General features: G+C 44.3%; 1 protein-coding gene across 3 annotated transcripts in view; it reads right to left on the reverse strand.

Annotated features, from left to right (window-relative positions):
* dachd (dachshund d) overlaps positions 1 to 14,767 on the reverse strand; it is a 570,949-nt gene that overhangs the window by 136,110 nt on the left and 420,072 nt on the right. The gene's annotated exons all lie outside the window — the stretch shown is intronic.

Raw genomic sequence — 14,767 nt, forward strand, 5'->3', positions numbered from 1 at the left:
GAAAGAGAGCCAGAAATGGACTTTCAGTCGGCATAATAAAAAAGCCTTTTCTGCCCCTTTCATGCATTAACACACATTATTCCATCAGACGCTATCAAATCTTTTAAATAATTCAATTGCAGTCTGCCGCCGGACGCCTAATTGGGGGGAATTGAAGACGTTTAAACGGCAAAGAGAGCCTAATAAAGTCATGGCTGAGGAAGGGGAAGCATGAGGGTGCGGGGTGGCTTTGACCAAACACATTACATTTTAATGTATGTTTATCACAACTAAAAATCGTGTAAGATTAAAAAAAAAAAAAAACACGCACCTACCATCAAAGCTAGCTTGTTATTACATTTTAACATATTTTTATCACAACAAAAAATCGTATAAGAGTTAAAATAAAAATAAAATAAAATAGACACGCACCTACCATCAAAGTTAAGCTAGCTTGTTATTACATTTTAACGTATTTTTATTACAACAAAAAAATCGTATAAAAGTTAAAAAACAACAACAACAAAAACACGCACCTACCATCAAGGTTAAGCTCGCTTGTTATTACATTTTAACATATTTTTATCACAACTAAAAATCGTATAGAGTTAAAAATGAAAAAAATAAAAATAAAACATGCACCTACCATCAAAGTTAAGCTAGCTTGTTACTAAATTTTTTACTTAATTTTTTTTACCACAACTACATATCAGATAAATGTTACAAAAATAAAATAAAAAAATTAAAAACATGCACCTACCATCAAAGTTAAGCTAGCTTGTAACTATATTTTTACTTCTTTTTTTTTTTTTTTTTACCACAAATAAAAATCGTATAAGAGTTTAAAAAAAACACAAAAAAAACACGCACCTACCATCAAAGTTAAGTTAGCTTTTTACTAAATTTTTACTCATTTTTTTTTACCACAACTAAAAACCGTATAAGAGTTAAATTTAAAAAAAAAAAAAAAAAACCTACCATCAAAGTTAAGCTAGCTACTACATTTTTATCTTATTTTTTTTACCACAACTAAAAATCGTACAAGAGTTAAAATAATACAATTAAAAACACGCACCTACCATCAAAGTTAAGCTAGCTTGTAACTATATTTTTACTTCTTTTTTTTTTTTTACCACAAATAAAAATCGTATAAGAGTTTAAAAAAAACCACAAAAAAAACATGCCCCTACCATCAAAGTTAAGTTAGCTTTTTACTACATTTTTACTTATTTTTTTTTTACCACAAATAAAAACCATATAAGAGTTAAATTTGTTTTTTAAAAACAAAAAAAAACCTACCATCAAAGTTAAGCTAGCTTGTTACTACATTTTTATCTTATTTTTTTTACCACAACTAAAAATCGTACAAGAGTTAAAATAATAAAATTAAAAACACGCACCTACCATCAAAGTTAAGCTAGCTTGTAACTATATTTTTACTTCTTTTTTTTTTACCACAAATAAAAATCGTATAAGAGTTTAAAAAAAAACACAAAAAAACACGCACCTACTATCAAAGTTAAGTTAGCTTTTTACTAAATTTTTACTAATTTGTTTTTACCACAACTAAAAACCGTATAAGAGTTCAATTTTTTTTTTAAAACAAAAAAAACCCCTACCATCCAAGTTAAGCTAGCTTGTTACTACATTTTTATCTTATTTTTTTACCACAACTAAAAATCGTTAGAGTTAAAAGAATAAAATTAAAAAATTAAAAACATGCACCTACCATCAAAGTTAAGCTAGCTTGTAACTATATTTTTACTTCTTTTTTTTTTTTTTACCACAAATAAAAATCGTATAAGAGTTTAAAAAAAACACAAAAAAAACACGCACCTACCATCAAAGTTAAGTTAGCTTTTTACTAAATTTTTACTTATTTTTTTTACCACAACTAAAAACCGTATAAGAGTTAAATTAAAAAAAAAAAAAAAAAAGCCTACCATCAAAGTTAAGCTAGCTTGTTACTACATTTTTACCACAACTAAATATCGTATAAGAGTTAAAAAAAATAAAATTAAACAATTAAAAACACGGGCCTAACATTAAAGTTAAGTTAGCTTTTTACTAAATTTTTACTTATTTTTTTTTACCACAACTAAAAATTGTATAAGAGTTAAAAAAACAAAACAAAACAAAAAAAACCCTACCATCAAAGTTAAGCTAGCTTTTTACTAAATTTTTACTTATTTTTTTTTACCACAACTAAAAATCGTATAAGAGTTTAAAAAAATAAAAAATAAATAAATAAAAAACGCACCTACCATCAAAGTTAAGCTAGCTTGTTACTACATTTTTACCTTATTTTTTTAACCACAACTAAAAACCGTATAAGAGTTAAAAAAATAAAATTAAAAAATTAAAAACACGCACCTACCATCAAAGTTAAGCTAGCTTTTTACAAAATTTTTACTTATTTTGTTTACCACAACTAAAAATTGTATAAGAGTTAAAAAAACAAAAAACAAACAAAAAAAAAACCCTACCATCAAAGTTAAGCTAGCTTTTTACTAAATTTTTACTTATTTTTTTTTTTACCACAACTAAAAATCGTATGAGTTTAAAAAAATAAAAAATAAATAAATAAAAAACGCATCTACCATCAAAGTTAAGCTAGCTTGTTACCACTTATTTTTTTACCACAACTAAAAATCGTATAAGAGTAACAAAAATAATAAAATAAAAATAAAAAACATGCACCTACCATCAAAGTTAAGCTAGCTTGTTATCACATTTTTACTTATTATTTACCACAACTAAAAATGTAGTTTCAAAGTGCAGACGGAAGGTCAAAGTTATGTGGGACTTTGAGCGGCGGGGATCAAAACGTGATATTCCTGCGCCCGCTTTCAAGAAAACCTCATCGGGATCTGATTGAGATTTTTTTTCTTCTTCTCCCTCTCACTTGGCGGACGTGTTCAAAGTAATAGAAAACAAACAACAGCAGCAACCCTTCATTTTTTTTTTTCTTCCTTCCCCTGACTGAACATCAGTGGGCAAAACGGGTGCGAGGAGACCCGCCTGTAAAGGGAAGGACACGGCTTGAAAGTGAAAGAACTCCTCCCCTCATTTCCATAAGAAAGGAGGCGGCGCGCACTCGGAAGTCGAGTATTATCGCACGATTTCAAGCAGCACCTTGTATATCAATTACTACTTATTTTTAGTACAAGCCCCACATTAGGGGTCTAGACTTACTACAGTAGGAAAGGGATTCATATGGCCTCATTCGTCACGGTTTACCTGACACATGTGACGTGACGAATTGTGTTTTGTGGCAATTCCAACTTTGACCACAGCGTCAGTCGTAGGTAGAGTGGCGCTTTCCATCATTTTCTGCAGACTGCCTTGCAAAATGATTGACATTATTTAACATGTGTTAATATTTTTGGGCCCCATTAACATTCCACACACTTTGAACAGCAACGCTGTGTTTGAATATTTAATTAAGCGACTCTTTGGCGTACCGCAGTTTCAGATTCACTGCCCTAAGCGTTGAGATGTCCCACTAAGTTTGGCGGCCTTAAATGCACCATTGCTGAGTGAGACTTGTATATAACTGTCTTAGAGCTTAATAAATCATCGGACATTATAAATCATTAGTACCTACTAGTGTTGTCCCGATACCAATATTTTTGGTACCGGTACTTAGATACTTTTCTAAATAAAATCTAAACAATCAAAATTGCAAGTTTGTCCTTAAATAAAATAGTGAACATACAAGACAACTTGTCTTTTAGTAGTAAGTAAACAAACAAAGACTCCTAATTAGTCGTATGCAGTAACATATTGTGTCTTTTTATTTTGTACACATCATTAAGGACTGGTGGTAGAAAATGAATTATTAATCTACTTGTTCGTTTACTGTTAATATCTGCTTACTTTCTCTTTTAACATGTTCTATCTACACTTCTGTTAAAATGTAATAATCACTTATTCTTCTCTTCTTTGATACTTGACATTATTTTACTATCAACAGTGTTGATAGTAAAATACAGGACTGTCGGAATACACTGCAAAAAGTCAGTGTTTAAAAACAAGAAGAAAAAAAACACAAAAATGAGGGGTATTTTATTTGAACTAAGCAAAATGATCTGCCAATAGAACAAGAAAATTTGGCTTGTCAAGACTTTCCAAAACAAGCAAAATTAAAGCTGCAAGCAGCGTTGGTCGGTCCCGCGTATTTGGCAGGTGTTAGTCCTAAGTGTCCCAATACTTTTGTCCAGTTTTAGTAGTACGTGTCCCAATACTTTTGTCAAGTTGTAGTCCTAAGTGTCCCAATACATTTGTCCAGTGTAGGTGTCCCAATACTTTTTTCCAGTGGTAGTCCTAACTGTCCCAATACTTTTGTCCGGTGGTAGTCATAAGTGTCCCAATACTTTTGTCCGGTGGTAGTCATAAGTGTCCCAATACTTTTGTCTAGTGTACCGACCTTGTCTGCATTGTGTGGGCACGCTGGTGCTTCCTGCTTTTAAGCAGCCATCTTAAAAAAACAGCAGCGCAGCAGTTCTTTGAAGGGTCATAAAATCAAAACCGGAGCAGTTAGAAAAACGCTGTTCTGTACTTTTATACACAAGGGTTCAATCTCTCTCCTGTTAGTTTGAAGCTGAAACGACAAACGCGCTCAGAGGAGATAGTTTTTGAAGGAAGGTGACCGGTTTTTACAAAAAATTTGTTTTGAAGGGGGAATAGCAAACTTCCTGTTGATTTTTGCGGGGGGTTCTCAATCTATGAAATGTAGGTCTAAGTGAGACCTACATAGAGGTTTTTGTTTCATGTCTCTCCGACCTTCCCAGTGGGAGTTACAGGCAGTTTTGTCATTTTTTTCTTCAGTGTAGCAGTTTTTTCAGCGTTTTATTCAAAAATTGCGCTAGAGCGCAATTTTGAGATTTGCGGTTAGGTTTTTTTATTAGATCGCAATTTTTGCCAGTCCTGATGTGTGTGTTCAGTTCGGTGAGTTTTGAAGCATGTTAATGGGGTCAAATTACAGCTCAAAGAGGCAAAAGTGACTGTTTTTAGTACTTTTTTTTGTCTTGAAGGGGGAATTGCCAACTTCCTGTTGATTTCTGCCCAAGGATGTACAATTATGAAATCTAGGTCTAAGTCAGACCTACATAGAGAATTTTGTTTCATGTCTTTCCGACCTTCCTAGTGGGAGTTACAGGCAGTCTAGTTTGTTTTTTTTCCTAGGGGGCGCTAGAGCGCAATTTTGAGTTTTGGGGTTTGATTTTTTCATTAAAAGACAATTTTTGCAGGTCCTGATGTGTGGGTCAAATATGGTGAGTTTTGAAGCATGTTAAGTGGGTCAAATTAGTGCTCAAAGAGGCGGCCGGTATAATAATAATAAAACCTTACAAATTCAATAGGTCCTTATGTCCCATTGCATAAGGACTCCCAAAGGGAGTCCTTATGCAATGGGCCATGCGGGCCCTAATTTGCTAACCTCAATGAACCCAAAAATAGCTTAAAATAAGTATATTCTCACTAATAACAACTGTACTACTATATGAGTACCTATTTTCTATTGTTTCATTGAAAATAAAACTTTCATCCCCCCTCCCCGTGGGACTCGGCTGGGTGTGTTATGGACATTTTGGGCACCCCGGGACTTGTGGGACTGGAACCTGGGTAGGTATTTTGCACATTTTTGGGACTTTTGCCGACTTTTCCAACTTTCACCCCCCCCTCCCCGTGGGACTCGGCTGGGTGTGTTATGGACATTTTGGGCATCCCGGGACTTGTGGGACTGGAACCTGGGTAGGTATTTTGAACATTTTTGGGACTTTTGACGACTTTTCCAACTTTTATCCCCCCTCCCCGTGGGACTCGGCTGGGTGTGTTTTGGACATTTTGGGCATCCCGGGACTTGTGGGACTGGAACCTGGGTAGGTATTTTGCACATTTTTGGGACTTTTGTCGACTTTTCCAACTTTCATCCCCCCCCTCCCCGTGGGACTCGGCTGGGTGTGTTATGGACATTTTGGGCATCGCAGGACTTGTGGGACTCGAACCTGGGTAGGTATTTTGAACATTTTTGGGACTTTTGACGACTTTTCCAACTTTTATCCCCCCCTCCCCGTGGGACTCGGCTGGGTGTGCTACGGACATTTTGGGCATCCCGGGACTTGTGGGACTGGAACCTGGGTAGGTATTTTGAACATTTTTGGGGACTTTTGCCGACTTTTCTCACTTTTCTCCCCCACTTCCCGTGGGACTTTGCTGGGTGCTTTTTGGACATTTTTTGCATTCGGGGACTTGTGCGGCCGGCGGCGGGACTCGTGAGACTGGAACTGGAGGTATTTTGGACAAAATTGGGACTTTTGACCATTTTGGCCACCATTTCCCCTCTTCTTCCCCGCCTTCCTGTGCACCATTGCTGGGTGTGTTTTGGACATTTGGACAAAATAGTTTCAAGCATGTTTTACTCAATATAGGTCATCAAATCTCAGCAACAAGCTGTAATATCTTACTGAGATCATTTAGGAGCAAAACACTTAAAACAAGTAAAACACTCTAACATAAAATCTTATGTATGGACGCGCAAGTCCAGGGATGCCCAAAATGTCAAAAACGCGCCCAGCAAAGTCCCACAGGAAGGCAGGGAGAAAAGTGAGAAAAGTGAGAAAAGTGGGTAAAATGTTCAAAAATCACACCCGGGTTCGATGTGGGACTCCAACCTGGTTAAGTATTTTGAACATTTTTGGGACTTTTGCCGACTTTTCCAACTTTCATCCCCCCCACCCCGTGGGACTCGGCTGGGTGTGTTATGGACATTTTGGGCATCGCGGGACTTGTGGGACTGGAACCTGGGTAGGTATTTTGAACATTTTTGGGGACTTTTGCCGACTTTTCTCACTTTTCTCCCCCACTTCCCGTGGGACTTTGCTGGGTGCATTTTGGACATTTTTTGCATTCGGGGACTTGTGCGGCCGGCGGCGGGACTCGTGAGACTGGAACCCGGGGAGGTATTTTGGACAAAATTGGGACTTTTGACCATTTTGGCCGCCTTTTCCCCTCTTCTTCCCCGCCTTCCTGTGCACCATTGCTGGTTGTGTTTTGGACATTTGGACAAAAATAGTTTCAAGCATGTTTTACTCAATAAAGGTCATCAAGTCTCAGCAACAAGCTGTAATATCTTACTGAGATCATTTAGGAGCAAAACACTTAAAACAAGTAAAACACGCTAACATAAAATGTTATGTATGGCCGCGCAAGTCCAGGGATGCCCAAAATGTCCAAAACGCACCCAGCAAAGTCCCACAGGAAGGCGGGGAGAAAAGTGAGAAAAGTGGGTAAAATGTTCAAAAATCACACCCGGGTTCGAGTGCCACAAGTCTTAAGACTCCATGTGGGACTCCAACCTGGGTAGGTATTTTGAACATTTTTGGGACTTTTGACGACTTTTCCAACTTTCACCCCCCCCTCCCCGTGGGACTCGGCTGGGTGTGTTATGGACATTTTTGGCATCCCGGGACCTGTGGGACTGGAACCTGGGTAGGTATTTTGAACATTTTTGGGACTTTTGCCGACTTTTCCAACTTTCATCCCCCCCCTCCCCGTGGGACTCGGCTGGGTGTGTTATGGCCATTTTGGGCATCCCGGGACTTGTGGGACTGGAACCTGGGTAGGTATTTTGAACATTTTTGGGGACTTTTGCCAACTTTTCTCACTTTTCTCCCCCACTTCCCGTGGGACTTTGCTGGGTGCGTTTTGGACATTTTTTGCATCCCGGGACTCGTGAGACTGGAACCCAGGGAGGTATTTTGGACAAAATTGGGACTTTTGACCATTTTGGCCGCCATTTCCCCTCTTCTTCCCCGCCTTCCTGTGCACCATTGCTGGGTGTGTTTTGGACATTTGGACAAAAATAGTTTCAAGCATGTTTTACTCAATGAAGGTCATCAAGTCTCAGCAACAAGCTGTAATATCTTACTGAGATCATTTAGGAGCAAAACACTTAAAACAAGTAAAACACTCTAACATAAAATCTTATGTATGGCCGCGCAAGTCGAGGGATGCCCAAAATGTCAAAAACGCGCCCAGCAAAGTCCCACAGGAAGGCAGGGAGAAAAGTGAGAAAAGTGGGTAAAATGTTCAAAAATCACACCCGGGTTCGATGTGGGACTCCAACCTGGGTAAGTATTTTGAACATTTTTGGGACTTTTGACGACTTTTCCAACTTTTATCCCCCCCTCCCCGTGGGACTCGGCTGGGTGTGTTATGGACATTTTGGGCATCGCGGGACTTGTGGGACTCGAACCTGGGTAGGTATTTTGAACATTTTTGGGGACTTTTGCCGACTTTTCTCACCCACTTCCCGTGGGACTTTGCTGGGTGCATTTTGGACATTTTTTGCATCCCGGGACTTGTAAGGCCGGCGGCGGGACTCGTGAGACTGGAACTGGAGGTATTTTGGACAAAATTGGGACTTTTGACCATTTTGGCCGCCTTTTCTCCTCTTCTTCCCCGCCTTCCTGTGCACCATTGCTGGGTGTGTTTTGGACATTTGGACAAAATAGTTTCAAGTTTGTTTTACTCAATAAAGGTCATCAAATCTCAGCAACAAGCTGTAATATCTTACTGAGATCATTTAGGACCAAAACACTTAAAACAAGTAAAACACTCAAACATAAAATCTTATGTATGGCCGCGCAAGTCCCGGGATGCCCAAAATGTCCAAAACGCACCCAGCAAAGTCCCACAGGAAGGCAAGGAGAAAAGTGAGAAAAGTGGGTAAAATGTTCAAAAATCACACCCGGTTGGAGTGCCACAAGTCTTTAAGACTCCATGTGGGACTCCAACCTGGGTAGGTATTTTGCACATTTTTGGGACTTTTGCCGACTTTTCCAACTTTCATCCCCCCCTCCCCGTGGGACTCGGCTGGGTGTGTTATGGACATTTTGGGCATCCCGGGACTTGTGGGACTGGAACCTGGGTAGGTATTTTGAACATTTTTGGGACTTTTGCCGACTTTTCTCCCCCACTTCCCGTGGGACTTTGCTGGGTGCGTTTTGGACATTTTTTGTATCCTTGGACTTGTGCGGCCGGCGGAGGGACTCGTGAGACTGGAACTGGAGGTATTTTGGACAAAATTGGGACTTTTGACCATTTTGGCCGCCATTTCCCCTCTTCTTCCCCGCCTTCCTGTGCACCATTGCTGGGTGTGTTTTGGACATCAGTTGAATATGCTACAAAGACAACATATTTGATGTTCAAACTCATAAACTTTATTTATTTTTTTTGCAAATAATAATTAATTTAGAATTTCATGGCTGCAACACGTGCCAAAGTAGTTGGGAAAGGGCATGTTCACCACTGTGTTACATGGCCTTTCCTTTTAACAACACTCAGTAAACATTTGGGAACTGAGGAGACACATTTTTGAAGCTTCTCAGGTGGAATTCTTTCCCATTCTTGCTTGATGTACAGCTTAAGTTGTTCAACAGTCCGGGGGTCTCCGTTGTGCTATTTTAGGCTTCACACATTTTCAATGGGAGACAGGTCTGGACTACAGGCAGGCCAGTCTAGTACCCCGCACTCTTTTACTATGAAGCCACGTTGATGTAACACGTGGCTTGGCATTGTCTTGCTGAAATAAGCAGGGGCGTCCATGGTAACGTTGCTTGGATGGCAACATATGTTGCTCCAAAACCTGTATGTACCTTTCAGCATTAATGGCGCCTTCACAGATGTGTAAGTTACCCATGTCTTGGGCACTAATACACCCCCATACCATCACACATGCTGCCTTTTACACTTTGCGCCTAGAACAATCCGGATGGTTCTTTTCCTCTTTGGTCCGGAGGACACGACGTCCACAGTTTCCAAAAAACAATTTGAAATGTGGACTCGTCAGACCACAGAACACTTTTCCACTTTGTATCAGTCCATCTTAGATGAGCTCAGGCCCGGCGAAGCCGACGGCGTTTCTGGGTGTTGTTGATAAACGGTTTTCGCCTCGCATAGGAGAGGTTTAACTTGCACTTACAGATGTAGCGACCAACTGTAGTTACTGACAGTGGGTTTTCTGAAGTGTTCCTGAGCCCATGTGGTGATATCCTTTACACACTGACGTCGCTTGTTGATGCAGTACAGCCTGAGGGATGGAAGGTGCTTACGTGCAGTGATTTCTCCACATTCTCTGAACCCTTTGATGATATTACGGAGCGTAGATGGTGGAATCCCTAAATTCCTTGCAATAGCTGCTTGAGAAAGGTTTTTTTTTTTAAACTGTTCAACAATTTGCTCTGGCATTTGTTGACAAAGTGGTGATATCCTTGTTTGTGAATGACTGAGCATTTCATGGAATCTACTTTTACACCCAATCATGGCACCCACCTGTTCCCAATTAGCCTGCACACCTGTGGGATGTTCCAAATAAGTGTTTGATGAGCATTCCTCAACTTTATCAGTATTTATTGCCACCTTTCCCAACTTCTTTGTCACGTGTTGCTGCCATCAAATTCTAAAGTTAATGATTATTTGCAACAAAAATAATAAAGTTTATGAGTTTGAACATCAAATATGTTGTCTTTGTAGCATATTCAACTGAATATGGGTTGAAAAGGATTTGCAAAATATTGTATTCTGTTTATATTTACATCTAACACAAATTCCCAACTCATATGGAAACGGGGGTTGTATCTTACTGAGATCATTTAGGACACTTAAAACAAGTAAAACACTCTAACATAAAATCTGCTTAGTGAGAAGAATGATCTTATCAGACAGAAAATAAGCAAATATCACCCTTATTTGACATATTTCATCTGACTTAGATTTCACTTTTTGCAGTGTAGGGACACTTTCCCCCACACATTCCTCAAGATTTTACTTTAGACTGGAACAAAACTGCTGGCGTATCTCGGATGCAGACGTTTAAGAGGCGAATTCCCACCAGCCCCCCTTTTCCTGCTCCTCCCGGCCGCCTCCAGAAGGGCGTAAACAGAACGCTCGGAGTAATTTACCGGAAGTAAGCCTGAGGGAGCCCGCAAAGGTGCGCTCCTATTTGCCAGACATTAAAACTACAAATCACTTAATACCGACATAAACAGCTCAGCCGTTATGCGGTTGCGCCGGTTCACGGCTGGCTAAGCAAAGATGAGAATGGGCGAGGACGAAGGGAGGGAATTAAAACAGCCCTCGGTAACAGCGTGATTACAAAAGGCGACGTCAAAAAACAACAACAATCGGATTGAATGTTTTTCAACGATTCCTGACAGGAATGGTAATAATAATTATAATTATAAAAGTGGTGACTTATCCAGGGTGTACGCCGCCTTCCGCCCAAATGCAACTGAGATAGGCTCCAGCACCCCCCGCTACCCTAAAAGGGACAAGCGGTAGAAAATGGATGGATGGAATAAAAACAACAATTTTTTTCCAAGATGTAGTGGCTAGAGATGCGCGGATAGGCAATTATTTCATCCGCAACCACATCACAAAAGTCGTCAACCATCCGCCATCCACCCGAACTAACGTTTAATCAAAACCGCACCCGCCCGTTGTTATATATCTAATATAGACGATGCAAGGCATTAGTGAGGTTATAAAGCTTTTGCCTGTTAAAGAAAGGAGACTGATCCAATGCAGCACAGACATTCAATGCGTGCCACGCTGTCACGGCCCAGACGCACACCAGTGCGCAATCATCTGGGAGCCGCGCTGAGTGCGATGTCCCTCGCACCCGCGGCGGCTCCACCGGGGCTCGCGCCCGAGGCTTCAGCGCGCACCGCGGCGGCCATCCTACTCGTCGCGGCGTAGCCCTCGCGGCTCTCGCTGCCGGCGACGGCCGGGTATGGGTCCGACGCTCCAGCGCCATCCATTTTCAGGGCTAGTTGATTCGTTACACACTCCTTAGCTGGTTCCGACTTCCATGGCCACCGTCCTGCTGTCTATATCAACCAACACCTTTTCTGGGGTCTGATGAGCGTCGGCATCGGGCGCCTTAACCCGGCGTTCGGTTCATCCCGCAGCGCCAGTTCTGCTTACCAAAAGTGGCCCACTCGGCTCACCAGGGTGAGCCCCCACCCCTTTCGTGAGCGCACTGCGGGGTGGAGTGACCCCTGTTACGCGCCCCCGGCAACAGGGGTGGCGGGCAGGTAAGCTGCGCGGGCGGAGTGACCCCTGTTACGAGCCCCCGGCCACGGGGGTTTCGGGCAGGTAAGCTGCTTACCTGCCGCGGCGAAGGCGGACGAGGCGGGGTGTCGGTGCGGTGGGCGCGGTGGTGACCCTGGACGTGCGTCGGGCCCTTCTCGCGGATCACCTCAGCTACGGCTCCCGGTGGGGCCCTCTCGGTGGAAGGGCCCTCGGTCCCGGACCCCGGCGAGGCACACCAGTGCGCAATCATCTGGGAGCCGCGCTGAGCGCACCTCCAATGTTAAAGTTAAAGTTAAAGTACCAATGATTGTCACACACAGACTAGGTGTGGCGAAATTATTCTCTGCATTTGACCCATCACCCTTGACGACCCCCTGGGAGGTGAGGGGAGCAGTGGTGGCTGCGCCCGGGAATCATTTTGGTGATTTAACCCCCAATTCCAACCCTTGATGCTGAGTGCCAAGCAGGAAGGTAATGGGTCCCATTTTTATAGTCTTTGGTATGACTCGGCCGGGATTTGAACTCCCAACCTACCGATCTCAGGACGGACACTCTAACCACTAGGCCACTGAGTAGGCGCGTGGAGGTGCGATGTCCCTCGCACCCGCGGCGGCTCCACCCGGGCTCGCGCCCGAGGCTTCAGCGCGCACCGCGGCGGCCATCCTACTCGTCGCGGCCTAGCCCTCGCGGCTCTCGCTGCCGGCGACGGCCGGGTATGGGCCCGACGCTCCAGCGCCATCCATTTTCAGGGCTAGTTGATTCGTTACACACTCCTTAGCTGGTTCCGACTTCCATGGCCACCGTCCTGCTGTCTATATCAACCAACGCCTTTTCTGGGGTCTGATGAGCGTCGGCATCGGGCGCCTTAACCCGGCGTTCGGTTCATCCCGCAGCGCCGGTTCTGCTTACCAAAAGTGGCCCACTCGGCTCACCAGGGTGAGCCCCCACCCCTTTCGTGAGCGCACTGCGCGCGGAGTGACCCCCTGTTACGCGCCCCCGGCAACGGGGGTGGCGGGCAGGTAAGCTGCGCGGGCGGAGTGACCCCTGTTACGCGCCCCCGGCCACGGGGATTTCGGGCAGGTAAGCTGCTTACCTGCCGCGGCGAAGGCGGACGAGGCGGGGTGTCGGTGCGGTGGGCGCGGTGGTGACCCTGGACGTGCGTCGGGCCCTTCTCGCGGATCACCTCAGCTACGGCTCCCGGTGGGGCCCTCTCGGTGGAAGGGCCCTCGGTCCCGGACCCCGGCGAGGCACACCAGTGCGCAATCATCTGGGAGCCGCGCTGAGCGCACCTCCAATGTTAAAGTTAAAGTTAAAGTACCAATGATTGTCACACACACACTAGGTGTGGCGAAATTATTCTCTGCATTTGACCCATCACCCTTGACGACCCCCTGGGAGGTGAGGGGAGCAGCGGGCAGCAGCGGTGGCTGCGCCCGAGAATCATTTTGGTGATTTAACCCCCAATTCCAACCCTTGATGCTGAGTGCCAAGCAGGGAGGTAATGGGTCCCATTTTTATAGTCTTTGGTATGACTCGGCCGGGATTTGAACTCCCAACCTACCGATCTCAGGACGGACACCCTAACCACTAGGCCACTGAGTAGGCGTGTGGAGGTGCGATGTCCCTCGCACCCGCGGCGGCTCCACCCGGGCTCGCGCCCGAGGCTTCAGTGCGCACCGCGGCGGCCATCCTACTCGTCGCGGCCTAGCCCTCGCGGCTCTCGCTGCCGGCGACGGCCGGGTATGGGCCCGACGCTCCGGCGCCATCCATTTTCAGGGCTAGTTGATTCGGCAGGTGGGTTGTTACACACTCCTTAGCCTGGTTCCGACTTCCATGGCCACCGTCCTGCTGTCTATATCAACCAACGCCTTTTCTGGGGTCTGATGAGCGTCGGCATCGGGCGCCTTAACCCGGCGTTCGGTTCATCCCGCAGCGCCAGTTCTGCTTACCAAAAGTGGCCCACTCGGCTCACCAGGGTGAGCCCCCACCCCTTTCGTGAGCGCACTGCGCGCGGAGTGACCCCTGTTACGCGCCCCCGGCCACGGGGGTGGCGGGCAGGTAAGCTGCTTACCTGCTGCGCGTGACGCCGGCCGCGGCGAAGGCGGACAAGGCGGGGGTGTCGGTGCGGTGGGCGCGGTGGTGACCCTGGACGTGCGTCGGGCCCTTCTCGCGGATCACCTCAGCTACAGCTCCCGGTGGGGCCCTCTCGGGGGAAGGGGCCTCGGTCCCGGACCACGGCGAGGCGTCCCTTCTCCGCTCCGTAAAAGTGTCCATCTCTTTTTTTTTTTCTTCTTCTGTTGTGGCATATGCTGCAGGTGCCTGCTCGTTTTTCGTATGTGGGTAACAACATTTAACTATGTATATATATTTCCCAATTGGTTTAACTGCCACCCGCCTGAATCGATTTAAAATCTAATTTTTTTTTATTTCAACCGCCCGACCCGACCCGCGGATAAAATCTAATTTTTTTTAATTTCAACCGCCCGACCCGCGGATATTCCGCGGACTCCGCGGTTGTGTCCGCAAACCGCGCATCTCTAATGTGCACACAAAGCAACAGTGGAGGTGTGCATTTTCCGCGCATGCGTACTATTTGGCGTTGCGTTGGCGGACGGAGGGGTGGAGGTGGTCTTAAACGACCATTGTGTGTGGATGGACAAGGATAAGGTTAGGTGGGATTTACCTTGGATAA

Source organism: Nerophis lumbriciformis, linkage group LG13, assembly GCF_033978685.3.
Source record: "Nerophis lumbriciformis linkage group LG13, RoL_Nlum_v2.1, whole genome shotgun sequence".
NCBI classification, from domain to species: Eukaryota; Metazoa; Chordata; class Actinopteri; order Syngnathiformes; family Syngnathidae; genus Nerophis; species Nerophis lumbriciformis.